Consider the following 26,208-nt stretch of genomic DNA (forward strand, 5'->3'; position numbering starts at 1 on the left):
AATTCTCTTGCCACACACTCACACACATTGTCTACTTTGCTAAACTCATCTTAATCCAACATTGCTAAAATTAATTATAAAACTGATTTACTTGCATGGTAAAATGCTAATACACCATGGAATATACAGGTTATCAAAATACATACATAAACATGATTGCAAGAAATTGGTAGAATATTTCACTATTACATAGAAGAAATAGATATTTCAAGTACTATTTCTCCATTTCCACATATATTTTCACATTCTTCATTCTTCATATGTAATTCAGGTAAGTAACAGATTATACTTCAAATATAGAGGTAACTTTAAATGGATTACATATGCAGGTGGTTGCTAAATAGTCCTTTCCTTGAATCTCACTACATTAAAAAAAAATCTAGGAACACATGAAAATCCACTTACATTTAAAAAACATTAGATATACCCTGCTATTTAAAATTTTTGCCTTTAAAACTATATTCAATTGATCTCATAATTCGATGTAGATAACTTTAAGAAATAGTTTTATCAGTCATAAAGTTTCTGAATGTAATAATAAATAACTCATGCACCTGTTTTGAGTACTTTCTTGTCTTTAATTAAACCAATGTTAATTAATAGTCCAATATTTATTTTTAAGTAAGACTAATAAATACAATAGAGTTATTTCATGAGCGATGATTGTGGAAAAAATGAGAGTGGTAAATTGTGAGCTGACATCTTGTCATGCTCATAAAATTCATAGCAAATGGATAAAAGCCCTTTCCAAGTCCTAACAAAAGGGGGAGTAAAGAGTAAAACTGCTTCTTTTTCATATAGAAGAAAACATTTATTTTATTTGTATCAATTTACAAATAAATTTGTATCAATTTATTTTATTTGTATCAATTTATCAATCCCTTCTACTTTTACATTTTGCCAACTCCAGTGTAAAGGTCAGGAAACTTATTTGGATTTGTACACCCTATTTTACATATGAATAGTTCTATGTTAATGTCACTTGCCATATAACACTTTAATCTGTGTTTTCAAGGTGACTTCGTTTTTTTTTTCCATTATTTTGTGAGCTACTTGGAGCCAGGAACCTAGTTTTAGTCTGGAGAGGGGAGTAGGAGTCAGATGGTGTTGACCTTTTCAGCCCCCTTCAGGTGGTTAGAGTTATTCTAAGAGCAAAGGGGATAGATTAGAATAGGTTAATTAGAAAAGTTAAGTGAACTATCCAATCTGATTTTCAATTAGGAAAGTTCAATTCAGCTACAAGGAAATATGTGACCTACCTAATCTAAAAATAAATTGTTAAATGAATGCTGGTATTTAATAAATATCTGTAATATGTATGAAAATTGATAACAAAACTATAAAAGTAGAAAACAAGTTTTAGATTGGTAAAAATAATCAGAAATTAGAAAAATAAATTTTTCTAATAATCCTTTAATTAACGTATATTTTTTCTTATAGTACTCATAGGTTAACTAACTCATGGAGATGACTGCATCTCTGGGTTAAATAACAGGTGGTAATTCAGTAAAATAAAATTATACCCAATTATTTGGCTCTGAGGATACCATTATCATTGTCACTACAAAGCAATATTAAGCTCTGCATCAGAAAGTCGTTCTCAATTTTATGTTAAAATGTCAATCTATTTCTGCTGGACCACTGTACTTCTCTTTCTGGGAAAGTTCCATAGTTGGGCTTTAGTATTAGAAAGTGTCCTTCAATTTGTATTATATTTATAGTAAACTAAATACAGTAATAGTAAAACTAATATTTTCTTTGGTAATTTATGAGCTACAGTAACTCTATTTTTCCATTAACATTCCATTAGAGAAATTATTTTCTCTTTAGCTTTAAAGCAGAATGGGTAAGATCAAATATGCTTTCTAAAGTTGTGACTACAGAGAATACTCCTTTGATCCTCACAGAGCAGTTGGCCCAGATTTATGTGTAGAGTGGCCAATCAATGAATTTATTTTGATATTCAACTCATTTTAATTGTACACAATCCTTAAATGATAAAAGAATTGTAGTAACTGATTAAAAAGCTGTATTTTTCATAAGCCCCAATCATTCTTTTTCCATTAACTTAAAATTCTTTACTGTGCTATTCTATTTCATACTAAATGTCACTTTTGAATAATATATGTTCTCCAGAGTCAGCAGTTCAAAATTCCAGTTAGAGCAATTAAGCTGTTCTAGCTCCAGTGGTAAAGAAATAAATACTACAGCATCATTTATTGAAAGATGGTAGTAAATGGACACAGTCATCAGAAATCACCTGATATGCTTGTTAAAAAGCAAAATTCTGCACCTCAGCAAAGGCCTCCTGAGTCAGCATCTGTGGTGGGTGGAGTCTGTGATGTACATTTTAACAGAATCTATAAATATCAGTTGTAATAATGGAATAGAACTTTACCAGTATTAATAGATATTTCCTTAAGAGTAGGTGATATTATAATAATTATCTAACTTTTCTTCCCCTAATATGATATTGACCATACAATTAATTCCATAAGTACTTAAATTCTTATTTTGAACTTCATTTGATTTATTATCTACATCAGAAATGAAACTTCTGTTAAACACCTCCTCTGTATGGTCCTTTTAACTCCCTCTCATACTTCCTCAAGCCATTCTCTATTTTGAAAAGAAGGTATGGTAGGTAGAAAAATGGTTCCACAAAGACATCCATGTTTTGATCCCTGGAACCTGTGAATACAGGTTACAGAACTAAAGGGACCTTGCAGAAATGATTAATGTTAAAGACTTTGAGATGAGATTATCTTGTATTATCCAAGTAGGCCTAATCTAATCACATGAACAAATGAAAGCAAAGGAGCTTTACCAGAAGTGGTCAGAGAGGGAGAAGTATCTATGGAAGAAAGGCATAAGGATGCATCTGCATGTTGCAAATGGCTTTATTTCGTTCTTTTTTATGGCTGAGTAGTATTCCATTGTATACATGTACCACATCTTCTTTCTCCATTCATCTGTTGATGGACATTTAGGTTGTTTCCACGTCTTGGCTATTATGAATAGTGCTGCTATGAAAATAGGGGTGTATGTATCTTTTTGAATTACAGTTTTGTCTGGATGTATACCCAGGAGTGGGATTGTTGGATCATATGGTAATTCTATTTGTAGTTTTCTAAGGAAACTCCATACTGTTTTCCATAGTTACTGTACCAACTTACATTACCACCAACAGTGTAGGAGGGTTCCCTTTTCTCCACACCTTCTCCAGCATTTGTTATTTGTAGACTTTATCACAGCCATTCTGACTGGTGTGAAGTGGTACCTCATTGTAGTTTTGATTTGCATTTCTCTAATAATTAGTGATGAACTATATCCAATAGCCTGTGATAAACCATAATGGAAAAGAATATTAAAAAGAATGTATATATATATATATATATATATACACACACATATATATATACACATATATATGTAAAACTGAGTCACTTTGCTATACAGCAGTAATTAACACAAAATTGTAATTCAACTATACTTCAATTAAAAAAAAATCACCTCGAAAAAAGAGATACATTGTTGTTATTTTTTAAGCTGAAAGAAAGGGACCTGGAGCCAAGGAATGCAGATGGCCTCTAGAAGCTGGAAAAGGCAAGGAAACTAATAAAACAGACCTGGGCTGCTAGAAAAGGATGAAGCCCTCCTGACATTTATTTTTAGCCAAGTAAGAGGCCTACCAGGCTTCTGATCTCCAGAATTATAAGAAAAAAAGATTGCTGTTTTAAGCCACTGAATTTATGGTAATTTATTTTGGCAGAAATAGAATATAGAAGGCATTGGCTATGTTTATTTATTTAGGATACAAGTACCTGTATGACTGGTATCTGTCATGAGAAAAAGATATTCTAGTTATTATCAATTTAGTTTTCAAATTTTAGCTAAAGTTGTTAGAGGTTTACAAAATACACAATTGCATGTAACACACAAAGGTATTTAGAACTGAAGGCTATCACCAAAAATATCTTTGTTGCATACACTTTTAACTGCTGAAATGCTGAAATAGATTAATAGAAATAATCTTAAATTTGATCTAGATCATTTACCACTTCTTAGCTCTGGTTGTCTTAGACAAACAGTCCCCCTTTCTGTGTACATCATTCTTTATCTGGAAAATCCATATGATAATGCCTGGCCATCATCCTTAGGGTCTCTGTTTGCAATTACGAAAAAGCCAACTGATGAACTTTAAAATGTCCTGAAAATATATTTGAAAATATTATAGTAAAATATCCATGGGAATTAAATTACCTCAAAATAAATCAATGTAAAAGGAAACAACAGAAGGATTTTCTGTGCGTCCTATACTTGAATACATAGGCACAATAGATCTTAAGTTTCTTGGTTGCTCCTAGAATCTAGAAGTAAATTTACTAAATAAATGATACTTTTAGTAACTCATTTTTTCTGGAGGTTGTCTTAAATTTTTATAATGCCTCGTATTTACTATGCCCATCGAATCTAAAGCGAAGAAGTGGTGGCTTGGGAGTCCATAAAGTGTTTTCTGAACAATTCTTTCACTGGGTTAGAAACACAGATATCTATTTAAAATATGTAAAACAGATGTACTCATATAGGATCAGCAGCCTGTAGAAACAATTCTGGAAAATGTACATCTTTGGTCCCACTTAAGGGGGACTTAAGGGAGTTCTTTGGGAAGGACTAAAGACTGACAATATAAGATCATGTGGATATGAAACACATGATGTTCACTCACTCACAAACCTCCTTAATGTCAGCAGACACTCTGCTGGGTACCTGATATACAGGAAAATATACACATATATTTAAAGTCTCTGATTTCTAAGTTTGATAAAGGAATAGGGTTGGGGAGACCAACAAGTTAATCATGAAGTGCAATGCATTGTGATTATCCTGTGATAAAGGATCAAAATAGATCTGTGAGAAAATAAATCATAGCATTTTACATTCTGGGTGAAAAAGTGAAGCTGGGCTTGTGTGAGAGATTGTGAGATTTTATTTGTTTGTATAAGGGTTTGGTTAAAGTATTCCCAGTCAGAAAGAGCAGCATGAATAAAAGCACAGTGACTGCACATCCTGTATAACTGAATTTGAAGGTAATAAGGAAAGAATTTTGAAGGTGATCATAAGGCAAAGATATTGTTTTTTGTTTTAAACAAACGAATAAACAACATATATATGTATATGGCTATATATATATATATATATATATATATATATATATATATATATTATACATATAAAATTAGATGTTTTTATTCTGGTATGGAAAATGACTGAAGTCCAAAGAGATTAGTGTAAAGGTGGTACATGTGAAAAAGGTTATTGTAATAATTCAGCGAGAAGACAAAAGTAGAACAGAGGCTATAAAAGTGGAAGAAAAGACACAGAATAAGAGAAATTCTGGGGGTATCATGGGTTTGGTGATTAATGTGTAGGAAGTGTGGGAGACATAAAAATGACTCCCAGTTTTCTGGCATATGTGACTGAAATATATGTACTCTAAAAAAAGCAGCAAATGATGGAGGAGTAAATTTTTCTTGGACATTGTGCCAGGGGCATCTAATTGGCAATGTCCAGCAGAAGAAGGTTAGAAACAGATGAACAAAGCTCAGGAAAGATACTGGGATTAAGAATTCAGGTTTTATTCACTTAATTTTTTTTTTGGCCATGCTGTGTGGCTTGTGGGATTTTAGTTCCCTGACCAGGGATTGAACCTGGGCCACAGCAGTGAAAGTGCTGAGTCCTAACCACAGGACCACCAGGGAATTCCCTTTATTCACTTTTTAAACCAAGCTCAAAGGAGACTATTAGTTCTTTAATATTTTCAGATTTTTCAAATTGAAGTATAGTTAATTCACAATGTTGTATTAGTTTCAAGTGTACAGCAAGTGATTCAGTTATACATATATATACAGACATATATATATATATATATATACACACACACATTCTTTTTCAGATTCTTTCTCATTATAGGTTATTACAAGATATTAATATAGTTCCCTGTGCTATACAGTAGGTCCTTGTTGTTTTACCACTATCCCTTTTGGTAATAATCAGTTTGTTTTTTATCTCTGTGAGTCTATTTCTGTTTTGTAGGTAAGTTCATTTGTATAATTTTTTTTTTTAGATTCCACATATAAGTGATATCATATGATATTTGTCTTTGACTTACTTCACTTAGTATGATAATCTCTACTGTGTGGCAAAGGATTACTTGTGCAATTAAAAATAGTAAAAATCAAACAAATAAAACAAGAGGTCATTTATTTCTGAGATATTTTTCAAAACAGTCTAATGATATGGGTTATGCCAGTCCTTGACACCCTCATTTTCATTTCCATTCTACACCACTTTGATTTCTAGGCATTGACTGCCTTTTGCAGTTATCAATTCTCTATGTTTATCACCATAGTAGTTTATATCATAATCTCTAATAAACATTAAATCCAGAGAAGATAAATGTAGGGTATTTTCATACAAGGTACTTTGCCATCAAATCTGCTTTATTTGGTGGAAGCAAACAGAATCCAGCACAAGGTACATAGCTACTTGGCCTTTGCTTAATTAAAAAAAAAGAAGTATGAAAGTTGAATTACCCTGCCTGCAATATGTGCATAAATGGCTCTGAATATGGGTAGTTACGTTGTGTGGCTTTGAAAGTATTTTCACTATAGCTAGAGAGGCCTGTTTGTAGGAAGTATTTAATGCCTTTTGTTTCATGCTCCACTTGAACAACTGAAGAGACTGAGCAATCTTGAGACCATGTGTTTCAATACTCAGTGGAGAGAGTAGATAATCAATTCAGGAAGATGCTTAAGAAATTGACAGTTTAAGCTTGACCAAAAAGAAGCATGACTTTTTTTTTTAAGTCAAAAGGGGTGTTCAGAAGCAAAAGCAAACAAAGGAAGAAATTAAATAATGTTTCATATAAGGCAGATGCTGATCAGGTTAAGAAGTTAAAACCAAACAGAAAGAAAGCCAGTATAATTTAGGTAAGGTAACCACAACATCTACTTAGCTTTTCTTTTATGAATAACTAATTCAAAAATGATCAAAGTAACACATACCAGGTACTAAAGATTCTCTTCAGTAACTTAATCATACAATTTGAATAATACCAACAAAAATAACAATAAGCATCTATGCCAAACACTGACTCAATTAGGTATAATCATTATCTCATATTTTAAAAAAGAGATTAAGTTTTCCAGAATATCTGCTTAAACCAGTTAATTCAGAAGTCATGAAGGAGTACTTTCATGTTAATATCTACATGAATGAATCTTTGATAAAATATAGTTTATTTCTTGTCATCTTTCCCCCATAGTTTTCCATAGAGAGTTAGGAAGGACATCATAAACATTTATGGAAATATATATTAGCACTAACATAGTACACAGCACATAATAGATATTCAATAAATATTGTTTGAATGGATCAGTGAAAAATAGGGTACAAAGAAATTAAAATAAGTTGTTCTTTGAGATTTATATAAAATAAAATGGTTTCTTTCATTTTTTGTCCCTTGAGAGAGCAAAACAATGGTTATTAACACACTGTCATTAATAACTACATTTTAAGAACTCTCAGGTTGTGGTTTAAAGTATTTAAGTACAGAGTCTCACCTATTCACAGCCCTCACTTTGCCTCTAAACAGAAAAACATTAAAATAATGCAAATTGTTTTTTAAAAAGGTGGAAAGACCCTTTGTTTTGTTAAATAACTGAATTTCACTTGATTATTCCTAGTTGTTATTCCATGTTCAGGTGAAAACTATGACTAGGATCCTTCTTGGCCAAAAGCATCCATCTATCACATACCTGCATGCAAGTAAGCATAAACGTTCTTCAAAAAATGGCATGGAGACCAAACTTTGTGTACTATTTTTCTGTGAAAATACTTTATCAGCATTAAATTCATTGTAGGAAGTGTCTCACAAATAGATGTGCTGTATTAACATATTCCTAATTTCATCTGAATACTTATGAAGTCATTTTGACATAAATTGTTCCCCAAAGGAGAGTTTTTGAATTCAAGTAAGAGTTGAGAAATTAGCAGTGCTTTATATATTTTATTTTGGCTCTGTAAAAAACAAGAATTAATTAATAGCTTGGTTTATATGCTACAGTCAGATAAATCACTTCACACTTGTGCTTCCTACTTTCTGACCTCCTTTCATTTCCAGTTCCCAGTACCTTGTATTATGCCCTAGTTCCTTGCAGCATCCCACCTGGTCTTGTGCCAATGCCTTTCTCCATGGACAGTGCTACAACAATAAAGAGTAATGGTTAAAAACCTGAAGTGAGAGTCAGCATGGGTAGGTCCAAATAAATGGAGTTGCCTTTTTGTTTTGTTTATAGTTTCTTTTGCTATGCAAAACTTGTAAGTTTGATTAGGTCCCTTTGTTTATTATTACTTTTATTTCTATTGCATTGGTAGACTGACCTAAGAAAACATTGTCACAATTTATGTCAGAGAATGTTTTGCCTATGTTCTCTTCTAGGAGTTTTATGGTGTCATGTCTTATATTTAAGTCTTTAAGACATTTTGAATTTATTTATGTGTGTGGTGTGAGGGAGTATTCTAACTTCACTGATTCACATGTGGCTGTCCAGCTTTCCCAACACCACGTGCTGAAGAGACTGTCTTTTCTCCACTGTATATTATAGCCTCCTTTGTCATAGATTAATTGACCATAGGAGTGTGGGTTTATTTATGGGCTCTCTATTCTGTTCCATTGATCCATATGTCTTTGTGCCAATACCATGCTGTTTTGATTACGGTGGCTTTGCAGTATTGTCTGAAGATGGGGAAGGTTATGCCTCCTGCTTTGTTCTTTTTCCTCAGGATTGCTTGGGCAATTCTGGGTCTTTTATGTTTCCATATAAATTTTAGGATTATTTTTTCTAGTTCTGTGAAAAACCTCAAGGGTAATTTGATAGGGATCACATTAAATAGGTAGACTGCTTTGGGTAGTAGGGCCATTTTGACAATATTAATTCTTCCAATCTGAGAGCATGGGATATATTTCCATTTCTTTGAATCATCTTCAGTTTCCAGTATCAATGTTTTACAGTTCTCAGCATATAAGTCTTTCACCTACTCGGTCAGGTTTATTCCTAAATATTTTTTTTGGATGCAACTTTAAAAAGGATTTTTTTTAACTTTCCCTTTCTGATATATCATTGTTAATGTAAAGAAATGCAACTGATTTCTGTATGTTAATCTTGTATCCTGCTACCTTTCTGAATTCATTTTTCAGTTCTAGCAGTTTTTGTGTGGATTCTTTAGGGTTTTCTATATAGAATATCATGTCATCTGCATATAATGACAATTTTACCTCTTTCCTTCCAATTTGGGTACTTTTTACTTCTTTTATTTGTCTGATTGCTGTGGCTAGGACTTCCAATTCTATGTTGAATAGAAGTGGTGAGAGTGGGCATTCTTGTCTTGTTCCAGATTTTAGCAAGAAGGCTTTCAGCTTTCCATCAGTGAGTAGTATGCTGGCTGTGAGTTTGTCATGAACAGCTTTGATTATGTTGAGATACGGTCCCTCTGTACCCACTTTGGTAAGAGTTTTTATCATGAATGGATGTTGAATTTTATCACATTTTTTTTTTTTGCATCTATTGAGATGATCATGTGGTTTTTACCTTTTCTTTTCTTGATGTGGTTTATCACATTGATTGATATGCATATGTTGAACTATCCTTGACCCTGGGATGAATCAAACTTGGTCATGGTGTATGATCTTTTTTATGTGTTGTTGGATTTGTTTTGCTAACATTTTGTTGAGAATTTTTGCATCTATATTCATCAAAGATATTGGCCTGTAATTTTCTTTCTTGGTAAGTGTCTTTGTCTGATTGTGGTATCAGGGTGATGACAGCTTCACAGAATGACTTTGGGAGTGTTCCTTCCTTTTCAATCTTTTGGAAGAGTTTGAGAAGGATTGGTGTAAGTTCTTCTTTGTATATTTAGTAGAATTCCCCAGTGAAGCCACCTGGTCCTGGACTTTTGTTTGTAGGGAGTGTTAATAATGTAATAAACAGTGTAATAATGTAATAGATTCTATTTCACTTCTAGTGATCAATCTGTTCAAATTATCTGTTCCTTCTTGATTCAGTTTTGGTGAACTGTATATTTCTAGAAACTTGTCCATTTCTTCTAGGTTGTCCAATTTGTTGTCATATAATTGCTCATCATATTCTTTGTTAATTTTGTTTACTCTTCCAAAGAACCAGCTCTTGGTTTTATTGACTTTTTTCTATTGTTTTTTAATCTCTATTTTATTTATTACCTCTCTGATTATTATTTCCTTCCTTCTGATGACTTTAGTTTTTGATTGTTCTTTTTTTTCTAATTCCTTTAGGTGGTAGCTTAGGTTGTTTATTGGAGATTTTTTGTTTTTTGAGGAAGGCCTGCATCACTATGAACTTCCCACTAAGAACTGCTTATCCTGTATCCCATAGATTTTGTATCATTGTGTTTTCATTGTCATTTGTCTCAAAGTAGTTTTTAATTTCCTCTTTGATTGCATTGCTAACCCACTGGTTTTTCAGTAGCATATTGTTTAGTCTCCATGTAACTGTTTCTTTTTTTTAATTTTCTCATATCTTTTTCTGTGGTTGATTTCTAGTTTCATGCTGTTGTGGTCAGAAAAGATGCTTGAAATAATTTCTATCTTCTTAAATTTGTTGAGGCTTATTTTGTTTCCTAACATGTGGTCAATCCTAGAGAATCTTCCATGTGCACCTGAAAAGAATGTGTACTCTGGTTTTATTGGATGTAATATCCTGAAAATATCAATGAAGTCTAACTGTTCTATTGTATCACTTAGGGTCTCTGTTTCCTCTTAAAAGGCAAGTCCTGTTATCTCTATTGATTTTCTGTCTAGAGTATCTGTCCATTGATATGAGTTGGGTGTTAAAATCTCCTACTATGATTGTATTCCCAACAATTTCTCCCTTTATGTCAGTTAGTATTTGTTTTATATATTTGGGTACTTCTATATTTGGTGCATATATATTAACGAGTGTAATATCCTCTTTTATTGATACTTTTATCATTATATAGTGTCTTTCTTTATCTTTATGGCCTGTGTTTTAAAGTCTGTTTTGTCTGATATGAGTGTTGCTACCGCCAGTTTTTTGACATTTCTGCTTGCATGAAATATCTTTTTCCATTCTTTCACTTTCAATCTACATGTATCCTCATCCTAAAGTGGGTCTCTTGTAGGCAGCATATTGTAGACTCTTATTTTATTATCCAATCTGCCACTCTATTTCTTTTGATCGGAACATTTAGTCTATTGACTTTTAAGGTAGTTATTGATAGATACATATTTATTGCCATTTTAAACCTTGTTTTCCAGTTGTATTTCTTTTTCTATGTTCCTTTCTTTTTCATTTTGTGGTTTGATGGTTTTCTTTTGTATTATGTTTGTGTTTTTGTGAAATTATTGTGTTTTTGAATTGGGTTACATAAAAACACATTACACTGTTTTTCAAGTATGTTAAACCCTTCCTATATCTACTTGCTTTAGACTGATAGTCATATAGGCTCAAACACATTTTAAAAAAATCTACCCTCCACATTTAATGATTTTTTGATGTCCACTTTTACATCTTTATGTTTATCTTTTTTGCTGTTCATTGTGGTTATTTCTTTCACAAAAATGTTTTGATTTTTTAAAAAAAATCTTTGTTCTGGCTTATTTAAGTGATTTACATTACATTTGGGATTTTCTCTTTCCTACAGATTTTTGCTTCTTTTCCATTTAGAGAAGACCTTTTAGTGTTTCTTTTAGAATAAGTTTAGTATTTCTGTATTCTTTTAGTTTTTGCTTGTCTGAGAAATTCTTTTTCTATCCTTCTATTCTAAGTGATAATCTTGCTGGGTAGAGAATCCTAGGTTGCAGGTTTTTCCCTTTCAGGCCTTTGAATATATCTTGCACTCTCTTCTGGCCTGCATTGTGTCTGTAGAGAAATCAGCTGATAGCCTTTTGGGGGTTCCTTTGAAATTATTTTTTTTCTCTTGCTGCCTTTAAAATCCTCTCTTTAACTTTTGCCATTTTAATTACAATATGTCTTGTTATAAGTCTGTTTGGGTTCATCTTTTGGAGGACCCTCTGTACTTCTCATACACAGATATCTGTTTTCTTCTTCCAATTTGGGAAGTTTTCAGTCATAATTTCTTCAAATACATTTTTGATATCCCTTTCTCTTTCTTCTCCTTCTGGGATCCCTATTATGTGTAGATTGGCAAGTGTTATATTATCCCATAGTTCTCTTGTATTGTTTTTCTTTCATTTGTCTTTCTGTCTGCTGTTCTGATTGGATGATTTCCATTATTCTATCTTCCAGATCACTTATCATTCTTCTGCATTATTCAATTTGCTATTTATTGCCCTTGCTTGGCTTTTGTCTTGGCAAATGAGTTGCCTAAGTTTTCTTGGTTCCTCTTTATAGTTTCTCATTCCTTTTTATAGTAATCTGCTTTTCTATCAATAGCCTTTCATAATTCCTTCAGTATTTTCATTTCCTCCTTTTTGAACTTGGTATCTATTAGACTGAAAAGGTCTCTTTCATTGTTTGTTCTTTCAGGGGAATTTTCTTGATATTTTAATTGGGAGTGGTTCCTCTGCTTCTTCATTTTACTTATATTTCACTGAGTCTATGAGTTTGGGGCAAACAGTTATCCATTGTGGTCTTGGAGGGCTGCTTTTATGTGCAAGCATCCCTGTGTAGCATGAGTGGCTTTAATATTTTTGGTGTGAGGGCTGTTTTTAGTATGGATGCCTGCTGCATCTTTCCTCAGTGTATGCTGGCCTTTATCTCCTTGATCGTGGGTGTGACTGGTGGTGTTGTTACCAAAGCCTGTACTGGATACTAAATGGAGTCTCCTCTTTGCTCTGTTGTTGTCACAGCCCTGCCAGAGGCAGGGTCTGCTCCTTAGTTGTTGGAGTAGAAGCCCCCAGATCCATTTCTGAGCTGCAGTGTGACGTAGGTGGGATTGGAGCACTCCTCTTGTGAGAGGAGCCACTGAGTAATCCTCTGCTCTCCACAGAGGACTGCATTCTGTGGTGTTGCCTGTCACCCATTGCACAGGCTCACAAAGTGCACTGTTGTTGGCACTGCCCTTGGCCCTGCCTCAACCATAGGAATGCAGGCAATCGGCCCTGGTGTCCCTCAGGTGCTGTGTTTACAAATCCACCAGAGATTGTAGGTGTATTTCCACTGAAGTCAGGTACCACGACAGCAGTCATGCACCTGGACCTGCCTTGGGAGCTATGGAAGCAGCACAGACCCTGGCATGACCTCCACATATTGGTGCCCACTCAGTCTATGGTTGCTAATGCTAGACTTGCCTCAGCCACAGTAGTACCTGTAGACCACTGGGATGTCCAGCAGAAAGCTACAGAGGCTGTAAACCTGTGGATCACACACCTGCAGGGAGAGGGCTCAGATTTCATCCCTGCTTCCTAAGCTCTTGGTCCCTGGAAATCAGCTCAGATTTCAGCCCTGCCTCTGCATGTGGGCAACCCACTGGCATGTGCAGGATTCCAGAGCTTGTATAGGTGGTGCTGTGCTTGTATAGGTGGTGCTGTGCTGGCTGAGAATGTGCTGAGAAAAAGGCTACTATGGGGGGCTCTTTCCTTCCCTTCATGCGCCTGTTAACAATGGTGCTTCCCTTCCTTGATGGGCCTGGTCTTTTTCCATGTACACCCCTAGATGCAGCCTGTATCACACTGCAGCCACTTCAGGCTGTCTCCACACAGTCAATCCCAGTCCTTTCCCTAGGTCTGTCCTCTGAAACCCAAGTTTCAGCACTGAGCCTTTGCCCACACTAGCAGATGCACGTCTTGGACTGGGGAGTGCAGGGAGGTAGCAGGGACCTTCTGTGTGGTACTGCCTGCTGCAAACTGGCTTCTGCACTCTCCTCTGAGTCTCTGAAGTTACGTTTTTGTCCCAGCTGACCTCCCTACTGGTGAAGGGGCTTCCCTGGATGTGGGAACCTTTCATCTTTCATAGCTCTCTCCCAGGGGTGCAGGTCCCATCCAGATTCCTCTTTTTATTCCTTGTCTTTCATCCTACCTAGTTAGGTGGAGATCTTTCTTGCAATTTTGGCTGTCTGAGATCTTCTGCCAGTGTTCAGTAGGCATTCTGTGAGAACTGTTCCACATGTAGATGTATTTTTGATGTATTTGTGGGAGGAGGTGAGCTCCATGCCCTCTTATTCCACCATCTTGATTGGAGTCCCCTTTGACATCACAAAGATTTATCCTCTGAAGACAGACCAGAATATTGCTGCCTTGTACAGAGGGGTAATGAAATCACACTAGTTTAACAAAATAAGATTTTAATTGGTTATTTTAGCAAGTTATTTTACAGAGAGAAAAGACGACTCGTTCTGCCACAGAAGTGCCAGATAATATTTGTGGCAATGTGCATCAAAGCTACAAAATACATATAATATAGCTAGAGTTATCATTTTAATATATACATCAGATTATGTTGCTTTCCTGCTTTACTCCAACTTGAGATAAAAATCAAAGCTCCTTATTCTGGTTTTCAAAGTCCTTACATGCCCATAGCTCTTGGATCTCACCTGTTTCATTTTCTTTCTTACTTGCCACCCTGTCTTCATGCTGGAAACACTGGTTTTCCTTCTGTTTCAAAACCAACAAGCTCATTTTTATCACAGGGCCCCTAGTTTGGACTTTCTTTTTCCTAATCTTCACTTGTCTGACTCTGAGTCATTCATATCTTTGTTAAAAATGGACTTCAGGGCTTCCCTGGTGGCGCAGTGGTTGAGAGTCTGCCTGCCGATGCTGGGGACACGAGTTCGTGCCCCGGTCCGGGAAGATCCCACATGCCGCGGAGCGGCTGGGCCCGTGAGCCATGGCCGCTGAGCCTGCGCGTCCGGAGCCTGTGCTCCGCAACGGGAGAGGCCACAACAGTGAGAGGCCCGCATACCGCAAAAAAAAAATTAAAAAAAAAAAAAATTAAAAATGGACTTCAAATGAGAGACCTCTCCTAACCACTCCCATCACTAGAATCTATAAGCCATGGAAGCAACACCTTGGCTACCTTTTCTCTAAGGTATCCCCAACATCTTGATTAGTTCACTCTGTACACTAGACACTCAATACATTATTTGTTGAGTAGTGAAATAATCACTTACTATGTGATAGTCTCTGTGCTGCTAGTGATACATACAGCATTTCATTCAGTCTTCCTAACAACCCTACCAGGTAAATATTATTATTATGATTTATAACTAGTAAGGGCCCAGATTCACCATCTGGTGTGTCTGGCTCCAGAACTCTTATTTTTTCACTAACCTACTAGCAAAGATGAATGAAAACTTGAACACTGTGAGTACTATTATCATCTCCACTTTCATGTCATATTATACAGATGTCTATTGAAGCAATTGTCACTTTAAAGCATATTTACAGGGACTTCCCTCGTGGTGCAGTGGTTGAGAATCCTCCTGCCAATGCAGGGGACTGGGGTTTGAGCCCTGGTCCGGGAAGATCCCACATGCCGTGGAGCAACGAAACCCGTGCACCACAACTACCGAGTCTGTGGTCTAGAGCCCATGAGCCACAACTACTGAGCTCATGTCCCACAGCTACTGAAGCCCATGTGCCTAGAGCCCGTGCTCTGCAACAAAGAGAAGCCACCGCAATGAGAAGCCTGTGCACTGCAACAAAGAGTAACCCCTGCTCGCTACAACTAGGGAAAGCCTGTGCATAGCAATGAAGACCCAGCACAGCCAAAATAAATAAATTAATTAAGTAAATAAATTTATTAAAAAAAACATATTTACATGTTGATTTTCCACATGTGACTATGAGTTCCTTGGGAGTAATGACTGTGCCTTATTTATCTATATAACTCTTATGCCTGGAACATAGATTTGCAATGAATATTTGTTGAAGAAATAGATGAATTTAGACAATTTCTATTACTAAAATGAGATCTTTTTGTTGAATTTATGTATTGAAGAGAGCTTTATAATATAATGAATTTTCTTAGCCAAGTAACTTTTGAATCAGAAATCTTATGCACTTAAGATATATAAACTTCTCCATATTGAAAATTGGTTGAGTAAGTTGATGTACTTGATATAAAGGATTTATGGTTTTCAAGACAATTATTCTTTTAAAGATTTTTCATTCTCAGAGACATGTTTATAATAATTACTGGTATTCGATAACAATGTTTCTTCATAAAGGTATAAGGACACTTTGTATTACCTGCTATGTAAACATTTTTGACAAAATTGCTTTTGTTCACTAATTTCTAGAAACTATTTTATTATGTAGTATTTTGCTTTCTGTGTCATAGCTGTAAGCAGCAGAGGATTTAGTGTGAGAGAGAGTGTGAGTGCCACTACAATGATACCTCCATCTGTAGTTTAAAGAACATAGATATGTCCCTCCATCATTCTTTTCACTGACTCTGAGGAAATCTCAGCCTCAGCCTGTAACTTCTTTTTTTCTGACTTCAACCATTATCTTTTCTGAAATGTTCAACTTTTTCCTACATCATTTACTTTCACCTTTCTATGAATCCCTTTTTTATTATGTAGAATTTGCTTTGCCATGTAGTATTTTCCATCTTTCTCAAAATTCTACTTCAGAATAAGTATAGAGTAAAATTTTTCTCTCTAAAAATTCAATACTTTCACTTTACTATGGACTTGTTTACTATGGTTTAGTCCTATTGATCTGACTGATCCCCCTTTCCTTCATAACTTAACTTCCTCACTTTGGTCTATTAGCATTCTCAATTCCCATCCTATCCACCCTATGAAATGGATATTTTATAAGGGTTATATAAGATGATATGGTGGACTGCCAAATTTCTAATTGTGTATAGAGTAGCTTAAATGTACATGACCCATTATTACTCTATGACAAATAAAATCTCATCTGCTTTGTTAAGTCTTGCCTGATTTGCCACATCACATTCTTTTAACCTTGTCAAATACTATTGAGTTCATATTTTTAAATACATTTGGTGTGCACACACACACATACAGCCACACACACTTTGCATAGTTAAAAGTCTTATCACCTCAAATTTACAGTTCCTTAATGGTTCTATTAGAATAATATATGAAATATATGAGTATGATTTTCAGAAAAATCAAGTGGTATAGAAAGTCCTATAATGACAAGAAAATCTCTTGTCTCATCTTTCCTTAACCAAGTCTTCTCTAGGGGCAACTATGCTTGCAAAAAATATTACTTAACCCCCATATCCTGTCACCCAAATTTCATAATTATCAAGAATTTACCATACTACTTATATATTCCCCTTCTTTTGCTCCTCCTGTCTCAGCTGGATTATATTTAAAAGCAAAGCCCAGACAAAATGTTATCTCATCATTTTTATACATCAGTCTGTACAAGGAATTAAGGATAAATTTCTTTAAAAGTATGTAAATTTTCACCATCTAATATGATACCCTTATCTTACCTACACAGTTAATTCCTTGATTTCATCTAATATCCAGCCCATATTCTTATTTTCCTATTTATCTCAAAATGATTTTTTCCCTAAAAAGGCTGTTTGAATCAGAATCTAAACAGGATACATATATTACATATTACATATAGTTTTTTTGTGACTTCAGAAGTTACTAGGGACAAGGAATGTTCTGATGATATAATTAGTGGTTTTAGTCTTAAATTTATGTTCTTTTCACTGAATTATCTTTTTTTCTTGTGGTATTTTTTTCTGATATTCTTTTAATATTATGTTATAGGCTTTCCTCAAAAGTCTGGTGCCTATTTGTTCATATTTTAGAATAAAGCAATAAAAAATTGACTGGGACTCTGGACATGGTAGGAGTTTGTCAATTACAGGTTTTATTTGAGGCTGTATGTTGGGAGAATTTTGGCCTGAAGTAACACAATAATTAAATAAAATGCCTTAAACAGTGTGGAACAACTAGAAATATGAAGGTAGGTTATTTCAGGGTTAATTCATAAGTTCATTGATGCTATTTAGGGAAGAGGTCATAGGCTTAGCCCTTAGTCCCAAAAGGCTGTGGCAATTCCAGGTATCCTAGGTAGACATGACAAATATGATAAAGAAGAAAGATGTTTTCTCCTAACACTCTTTACTTTAGTGAGAAAAACCTTCCCCAGAAGTCTCTCAAGACTTCCTCCCATCCAACTTATCAGGGCTGGGTCAAATGCTCGTGACCAAGATATAAGGGATTCTTCAAAAGTGGGTATTTGGCACTTTTACCTTTGATGGTGACAGCCATCTCTTCCAGTAAGGGAAATTGTGGGGGTTGACATAGGTGACATTTGGGTTAATAACCCAAGCAGCTGTCACATGGGGGTGAGGAACGAACTAATATTATGGAACTTCCAGGTATTTTTGTTTCATGAATCTCCTTGGAGTTTGGCTAAATTCATTGGTTCCTTTTTGACTTTGTTTCTGTGAACATTTGGGGATCTACTGATGGCCTTTCCCCACTACCTCCATCAATGTGGATTTATATCTTTTAATTATTTGAATATCATTTTTAGGGTTTTGGAAGAAGAGATTAATGTGCGAATTCAGTCTATCATCTTGACCTGAAAGTTTAAAATTCAAATTTTTTAAATTTTTAATTATCAACCTACTTTTCAAGTCACAATTAAGGAGGAAATTATGAGTTTATTACATTCTGCTACTTTTCCATAGACAACATATCTTAGAAACTTCCTTCAAAAATTCAACAAAGATTTGTGGAAGTCGTTGTTCATTTCATACTTGAATCCTATATCCTTCTAAATTTTTTCTTGACAATATGAAATATCACAGCCCAAATAATTTCTACTACCTGTTGTTTTATTTGTCAATAATTTTCCCTTCAGACCCTTATTTCTTTCTGCATTAATTTACACATATTGAATTCATAGACCTCCACCAGTTTGTTCCCACAGAAATCACCCCTCTTAATCCCACATCTTTTTATCTAAAATAGTGAACTTTCTCTTTTCTTTTTCTAGACACACTTCAGATTTTCCTTTGTAATACAATAGATCATTTTATGAATTCCAGGCCATTTAAAACACTCTGTTTAAAGATCAGTTACTTATTTTTCTGAGCCTTATTTTTACAATGTAGACTACAGGTTTTAAAAGAAGAAATCTATTCAGTAAAAAAAATGAAAATTCAGTTCTTTCATTCTTTATCCTATAAACTCATGGCATGTAGCATATTCATCTAGAGACAACTTAAACCTAAAAGAGATGCACTTAAATGCACTAAGAAAGACCAGACACACAAACATTTTGTAAGTTGAGACTATATGACATTTATATGAATAGTCTTCAACTTTTAAATTTTCCTATATTTATGAAATATGCTAGTTAATAGTTTCTCTAAAATAAAATTTAAAATGAGGCATTTAATGATAAAATAATTGTAAACACAAATATTTAAATTAAAAGATATAATAAAAATCTAAAGTTATTTTTGATGACAGAGAAAATGCCTTCCATCTGTACTTTCTTTAAATATATAAATCTTATTTTTCCTTTTCATATTTAAGTTAATCTAATTTTGCATAAACAACAAAACACATTCCTTTCAAATAGACAACTTTGATTTAGACTCTTAAATTAATGTACTTACTAAATAAAATACAAGATTCATGCCAAACTTCAATCAGAAAGTCCAATACACAGTTGTATATTTTTGTATATGTTGTTCACTTATCACATAATATACATGTCACTATTTAAACCATTAACCCCATAATCATTGCTTTAAGTTACAACCTTTGAAGGTGAAATTTCCATATAGAGGAAGAGTTTTATAGCAGCAAATAATAAACAGATTCTAATATTTCTAAGAATAGAGTCCACATTTTCTCTATGTCCTGTAATCCACTGCTTCTTGCTTGTCACTTGTCTTTACTTTGTGGCTGTCCAAGACACACTGAAGTGTTATGTTTATGATGCAATATATGTACTCTTCAAGAATTTTCCATACCTTCTAAACATAGATTTTACAAAACTGAATGACTATAAAGTAACTCTATTGATGAGATATCAGTATTTACTAACTCTAAATAAAGGAAATATTTTGCTCTCCAAATACAGATATAAATCCAGAAGAAACTTGCTGAGTGTTGAAAAGGGCACATATATTCAAAGGAAAATTTTATCTTTCCTGAAGAAGAGAGCTGTCTTCTCAGTACTGAACATGAGATACATTTTTAATTCCAGTTCTCAGTTCACATAGCCATTGAGCTACATGAGTGACAACATCCACTGTTCCAATGAAAATTAAGTCTCTTGTTCAATAGAATAGATGAACCAATTTTCTGAGAATCTGAATTACTATTTAGTAGAAAGTCTCAAAAATATATCAAAGTTGTATCAAATAGATCCTTATGAAGATGAACAATATTTGAAAGTGGAAGGGAACAATGGAATGCAATTCTACTTACTCTGAAGTATCATCCTAGTCAGGCAAATTGACAAGGTCAAGGGTGAAGACTGTTGACTCTTACAAGTTCACAATAAATATGTCACGTCAATTGATTGACAATACCAATAAAGCCACAGTGAAAATGTACTGGATATGTCCTAGGTAACAGAATCCATTTTTAAGTTTTCATCCTTAAAGTATGAGTCTATTTATTGCTATTTATTTGCACAACACTCTTCTGTTTTTTTTAAGTTTAGTTCAGTTTTTTTTAACTATAGTGGCCTTTAAATTCAAAGTGCTACATTACAAATAAAAAGCCTTGTGCTGTTCCTTTGATTTGACTTCAGGTTGCTGTGTCCACTTGACAAATTTATGAGCAGTGTACAATCATGTAGTTTATGTCTCAGGCAACTTGACAGTTGAGTATACTACCATGAGCAGATGAAAATTGGAAACATTGCTGGATGCCATCAGTAGGTAGCTGATTATGAACCTGAACCTAAAAGGTATTACAGCATTCAGAATACTCTGAGACACATTGGAGCAGATTTTCCAAGGGATCTGGAAAGACAGTTTTGTAGTAACTTATAGAGGCTTAGAGATGACTAAGCTGGTTATAAACCAGCCCCTGCACCTATTCTTCAGATTTTGGTATCACTTTTAATATTAGGTTAGCAGTTCTCAACCAATAATACTAAGGGTAAATCAATGGAAGACCAATAACACATCTAAGAATCATGCTATTTCCTTTGTTAACTAAGGAAAAGAAAAATTTATTCCAATATTTGTAAAATATTTTTGAATACTATGAGTAACTTTTGAAAAGCTTGATTGTTGCCCATAAAAAAGGTGGGAAAAGCTTGAGCTTACATCAGTTAACAATAATTATTTCCTTAGCACAGATTTGTTTATTCTGGAGTTAACTGCTGGAAGCTCCAAAATATGTTAAATGTAAAATGAATGTAAAATGGCTTACTTTGTATGTGAAATTTAAACCTGTTTCATCAGCAATACTTAATTACTACCTTGGATGTGAAGTGACAGAGTTCCATTAATTAGCTCAGGGATGAGCATTACTCATTCTTCTGGCACTGAAGCAATTCCTACTACAGCAAAGCTGATGTGGGAATGATAAATGACAACAGACTACTATAATTGTTACTATCTATTGAGCCAAATTAATGTAACCCCAAACGGAAGTGTGCAGAGGAAAACACTGCAGTGATATGGAAAATTTTTGAGTCTAACGAATATCTGTGCATTTTCATAAATACCTCAGGTAATTGTGATGCAGGTTTGCTTCAGTTCACTCAGTGTAGCTGTATGTTGCAAAGACACTGCATGCCAAATGAAACTGTAACATTATTTGAGGAAAATAGCATTTGAAATATAATATTTATACTGATTGTCATTTCAGAATAGTATTTTCATGAACTATAAATTAGGCATGAAAATGCATATTTTGTGAGTTTTTATGTTTACCTAAGTTAGGTGGAATTATTTTTTCTTGTTTAATCAATTGCTTGAAAATTCATAAGAAAAATCCATGCTGAAATACTGATCTGCCTGAAATTTCATTTTTTAACATGAATTTACAAAACTTGGTTTCCTTATAAATGTCCAATTTCAACTGATTACACTGCAAAATGTTTGCTCAAATAGCCACTACTTTAAGATTGGATCTACCCTACTGACTGATCTGATTTTGCTATAACAGGGACCTATTGAAGATAATTTGTATATTATTTAAACACTGCTAATTTTTAGTGAGAATATTTATATACAATCTTCCTTTCTGAGATTTCTACAGGAAAAGCCAGCTTGTCATTTGAAAGTCTAAAATGAATGTGCTGGGCTTCCCTGGTGGCACAGTGTTTAAGAATCCGCCTGCCAATGCAGGGGACTCGGGTTCGAGCCCTGGTCCAGGAAGATCCCACATGCCGTGGAGCAACTAAGCCCGGGCACCACAACTACTGAGGCTGTGCTCTAGAACCCGTAAGCCACAACTACTGAGCCCGCACGCCACAACTACTGAAGCCCGTGCGCCTAGAGCCCGTGCTCTGCAGCAAGAGAAGCCACTGCAATGAGAAGCCCACGCACCACAACGAAGAGTAGCCCCCGCTTGCCCCAGCTAGAAAAAGCCTACGCACAGCAACGAAGACCCAACACAGACATAAATAAATAAATAAATAAATGTATAAAATGAATGTGCTTCATGGACCTTCTGAATAAATAGTCTGAGAACCCTCATAAAAAATTTTAGTTCCTGGGACTTCCCTGGCAGTCCAGTGGTTAAGATTTCACCTTCCAATGCAGTGGGTGTGGGTGTGATCCCTGGTTGGGGAGCTAAGATCCCACATGCCTCAGGGCCAAAAAACAAAAACATAAAAAAAAACCCAAAAAACCAGAAGCAATATTGTGACAAATTCAATAAAGATTTTAAAAATGGTCCACATCAAAAAAATTATAAAAAAAATTCTAGTTCCTGTGCCCTACTCTAGATCAACTGAATCAAAATTTGAGAGGCTAAGTCTAGGAATTCTTTTTTTTTCTTAAGTGCCTTTCCACCCCACTCAGAGATTCTAAAGTTTTTCTTTGTCTGGATGTTTAAAAGTTTCATGTTGGTGTAGTCTTTTTCAATAATGGAAACATTCTTTCATACTCTTTAGTTGTTATACAACAAAATATTTAAATCTTATAAGTAATTATAATTGGTATCCTATTTTCCATTCTCAGGAAGCTGCTTTAAGTATAAGGAAGCCTGAAGGGCTGTGTAAATGCTAGGGATTACCACTACATGGAAACAGGACAAACTTTTATTTATCTGGCAGTCCCTCTCTTCTGAGAAAATACTCTTTGAGAGATTTGTACACTCCAAGGCTTCCCTTATGAAGACGATGAATGGAAAAGTCCCCAAATAGGTGAGACTTGCAAAACAAATAAAAGGAAGTATTCCCACCATTTTCAAATTATAATTTGGAACATTTGTAAATGCAGAACAGTTTAATGAATCATCATTTATTTATTCTCCCAACACTCAGAAAGACTCAGTGAATATTTTGGCACTTTTTTTTCTTTTTTCTTTTTTTTTTTCTAAATGTCTTCTCTTTATACACAGATCTTCTTCCACTTGCAATAGGGTTACACCCAGATAAACCCAACCCATCGCTAGTTGAAAATATCATAAGAAAAATGTATTTAATACATCTAACATACCAAACACCATAGCTTAGCTTAGCATACCTTAAACATGCTTGGAACAATTTCATTAGCCTACAGTAGGACAAAGTCATCTACCACAAAGCCTATTTTATAGCAAAGCATCAAATATCTCATGTAATTTGTTGAATACTGTGCTGAAAGTAAAAAACAGAATGGTTGTGTGGGTACAAGAGGGTTATATTATCTTGGTTGTTTATCCTCATGATGACATGGTTGACTGGGAGCTGTGGCTGACTGCTTCTGCCCAGCATCACAAGAGAGCACCATACAGCATATCGCTAGCTCAGGAAAAGATCAAAATTTAAAATTTGAAGTACCGTTTCTACTGAGTGTGTATGGTTTTTGAACCATCATAAAGTGGAAAACTCTTAAGTCGAACCATTGTAAGTGGGGACCGTTGAGATCATATAGTATACATGTCTTTGAGGTTCTACGTTTTATACTATCTTCTTTCATAGCTATTTTCTCAGATAGTTCAAAATTATTGGCATTATCCTTTTAATGTCTTCATATGAGTTGACTGTGTAGGTGACATTATTTCAGTAATCATTACCTTGTATTTGTACATTTAGTTTGTATTTGAATTTTCAATATTATATATAATGCTGAAATCTACTTCTGTGTTGCTGAAATATTTATTAATTTACAGGTCAACAGTTATGAGTATTTAAAAGTTCTTGTTAAATAATAAAAATAATAATAAAATTGCTTTTCAGAATAAGTAAATCAGGGACTTCCCTGGTGGTTCTGTGGTTAAGACTTCACCTTCCAGTGCAGGTGGAGCAGGTTCTATCCCTTGTGGGGGAGCTAAGATCCCACATGCCTTGGGGCCAAAAAATCAAAACATAAAACAGAAGCAATATTGTAACAAATTCAATAAAGACTTTAAAAACGGTCTACATCAAAAAACAAATCTTAAAAAAAAAGAATAAGTAAACCAATTTAAACTTTCACTAGAAGTATATGATAAACCCCATGTATGAAATCTCACACAGTTTAACTTTTATCCTTCTTTGAATTTCTCTAATTTGTTATGAATTGGCATGCTGTTTTTGCATAGGTGATTTTTAGTTTATATGACAAGGAAAAAGGTCACATTTACAAGCCAATGCTAATACATAACAAAAAAAAGCCGAAGTTCTTGATTTTTCTACCTTAAATCTTGTCTGTCAGATAGAACTGTCAGAGCAATACAATAATAAACAACATTTTAAAGATATAATTAAAGGCCAAGAATGGATGAAATAATTTAATAACATTATTTTCTAAATGAATTTAAGTCCTATACTGAAGTATTCAAAGACCTTATAAGTAAAAATGCTGAAACATTCTCAGAGATATTTTGCTGAGGTAAACTGGAGAATTAATTATATATTCAATCCATTATAGCTCTATTTCTTATCTCTCTGATCTATTATGCTCTATTATTAATATTGTATTTATATTTTCTTCCTAATCTATTTTGGAGGGTAACTGGTAGTTACCTTTATAATTCTAAATAATATGCTTATTTCCTAATGTATTTACTTTAACTGTTAACAGTGTATGTTATCATATCTCACTTCACTCTGAAATTTACTTTCTAGTGTCCACTTTTGAAAAATATCGTTTTCTGGTAACAATGAATTATATTTAATTTAACATTATTTTTATACTTTGTTTTAAGAATTAAACCTGTTTCCAGTTTTCAACAATAATTATTAGAGTTTTATGACTAATTACTATTTAAATAATTATACTTACCTCCAGATCTACAACGCCATAAATTTCCTACTAAGTTTAAGTATTTGATAAAACTTTCTGTTTATTGAAATACATTCTCTAATATTATTTTTAGAAAGAGCAAATTGGTGGTTTACGTCCTGATTTATTGCATTTTTGATATTGCTTTTATATTTGAGTAACCATATAATTGGTAACACATGCTTAACTAACAGTTTTCCCCTTAATACCTGTAGATAACATCACATTGCCATCTCTCAGCTAATGATGGTGAGAAGATGTCTGAGAACAGCCTGATTTTTTTTTTTTTACCTTGTAGGTGATCTTCCTCTTTTCCCCTCATGGCTTGTGGGAATCTTTCTTTCTTTCTTTTTTTATCGTGTTAGTTTTTTGTTTGTTTGTTTTTAAATTTCTTTATTGTTTGGTTGCGTCAATCTTAGTTGCTGCATGTGGGATCTTTCGTTGTGGCCCGTGGGCTCTTAGTTGCAGTGCCTGGGCGTCTCTCTAGTTGTGGAGCGTGGGCTCCAGAGCACACGGGCTCCAGAGTTTGTCGACTCTGTAGTTGCAGTGTGCGGGCTTAGTTGCCCCACGGCATGTGGGATCTTAGTTCCCTGATCAGGGATCGAACCAGGGTTCCCTGCATTGCAAGAACGATTCTTAACCACTGAACCCCCAGGGAAGTCCTTGTAGGAATCTTTCCTTACCCTAATTTCAAACAGTACACCAGACTATGTCTCAGCCAATCTTTGATAATTTTCCTTAGAATTGTCAACAAAAAAAAATAATCCATCTAAGAAAGAAACAGAAAATT

General features: G+C 34.3%; 1 protein-coding gene and 1 non-coding gene across 4 annotated transcripts in view; both read right to left on the reverse strand.

Annotated features, from left to right (window-relative positions):
- GRIA4 (glutamate ionotropic receptor AMPA type subunit 4) overlaps positions 1–26,208 on the reverse strand; it is a 515,737-nt gene that overhangs the window by 450,628 nt on the left and 38,901 nt on the right. The gene's annotated exons all lie outside the window — the stretch shown is intronic.
- TRNAE-UUC (transfer RNA glutamic acid (anticodon UUC)) lies at positions 5,691–5,762 on the reverse strand. The gene has a single exon. It is a non-coding gene; the product is annotated as a tRNA-Glu (tRNA).

Source organism: Delphinus delphis, chromosome 8 (genome assembly GCF_949987515.2).
Source record: "Delphinus delphis chromosome 8, mDelDel1.2, whole genome shotgun sequence".
Taxonomy (NCBI): domain Eukaryota; kingdom Metazoa; phylum Chordata; class Mammalia; order Artiodactyla; family Delphinidae; genus Delphinus; species Delphinus delphis.